This window comes from Pteropus alecto, unplaced genomic scaffold, assembly GCF_000325575.1.
Source record: "Pteropus alecto unplaced genomic scaffold, ASM32557v1 scaffold56, whole genome shotgun sequence".
Classification (NCBI taxonomy): Eukaryota; Metazoa; Chordata; class Mammalia; order Chiroptera; family Pteropodidae; genus Pteropus; species Pteropus alecto.
The window spans coordinates 865,865-867,373 of record NW_006438871.1 but is presented as its reverse complement, the minus strand read 5'-3'; positions in this window follow the sequence as shown (position 1 = coordinate 867,373).

Here is a 1,509-nt window from a genome sequence, read left to right as displayed (position 1 = left end):
CGCCTGCCTGCCGGGCTGCGGCTCGGCCCCTCTCCCAGCGCCTCCGCGCGCTCTCCGCCCCACCCCCAACGCGAGTTGTTGTGTGTTTTTCCCTCTAATTCTGCGGAGTTACTCTTTTGTTGCCAATTGTTTCTATGCCCCGAGGCCACGCTGTAAATGAGATGTTACATCTGCACCGAGCTAAGTAAACACTTTATAAATGAATAAATAAGTGAATAAATAACGAAATAGTCATCTCGGGGACAGCGGGCTGCCAGGGCGCTGGCCCGCTGGTCTGTGTCCATCCGGCACCCAGGCCTCTGGCTGCGGGGAGGGGAGTTGAGAGCTGGGACCTGTCTCCTCTCCCCTCGGTGGTGATCCAGCCCGCCCTGGCTGGGTAAAAGCGTCCCTCCTCAGTCCCCCTTTCCTCCACCTCCCAAATTTTCCTCCCAGCTCGGTGGCATTTCCCGTCCCCCGCCCCCCCACCTCCCACCCCCATTTTCCCAGATGTCAGTTTGGGAATCATCGCTTCCACTCACTGCTTTACAAACACAAATGGATTGTCACCGAGGCTCTTAACCCTGAGTTTGCCACCAAACTCAGGGACGGCAAAGTAGCTCTGGGTGGCCCCAGGCAGTGTCCAGCCACCGAGGTTTGCCTGCGGTGCTGCCCCAGGACAGGGCTAGGGGGCCTTGCACGCGTGGCCAGGAACCGACAAACTGTCAGGTGCAGGAAAAATATGGCTGGGGAGGCGGTGGCAGCCAGAGCCCCCCACCTCCCTGCCCTCACCCCAGCTTGCCAGCGTGCAGAAAAAACCAGGCGGGCCTCCACCACGCGGCAAATCTCAACTCTGAGCGAGGCCCAACTTCGCAATTACCAGGGGTAACAAGAACAAATGGAAAAGCACTCAATGAGTAACTGATATCAATTATGAAGCCGGCTTTAGAGTCTGGAATAAATGATAGGATGGCCTGAGAGAGAAGGGGAGCAGACATGTTATTATTTACGCCAGATTAAGGAAAGTATCCAATTTGCTGGCCATCTCACTTCCCGTGGGAACTGGCATCAATTTTATTATTGTTCCTCCGATTTTAATATTCTCTAAATGAATTACTATCGAGCGAGGTAGTTAGTCAATAGTTTAATGCAATTAATTATCTTTAAATCACTCTTATCTTTTTTTTTTTTTTTTTTAGATTCTTAACTCCAGCGGGCAGCTGTCTACACGAAACTTGAGAGTGTGGTTTTGGGGGCTGGGCAGGGACCCGGAGTGGACTCTGGTGAGGGGTTTTCTGGTCCCGAAGCAGGGCAGCCTTGGTCCCAAATGCACAGAATCCCAAGGTGCAGGCAACTCAGGGACACCCTCAGAGTGGCTGAGCCTGCGAGAGGCCAGGCAGGCCCAGCACAGTGGGCTGGACACTAGACACAGGGCGTAGCCTGGGCACCTCCTGCCACAGCCTGAGCCTCTGTATTTGGTTTTGCTTGTTTGCTTGTAGTTTAAGTAGATCAGGGGGAAAAAATGAAACTCAC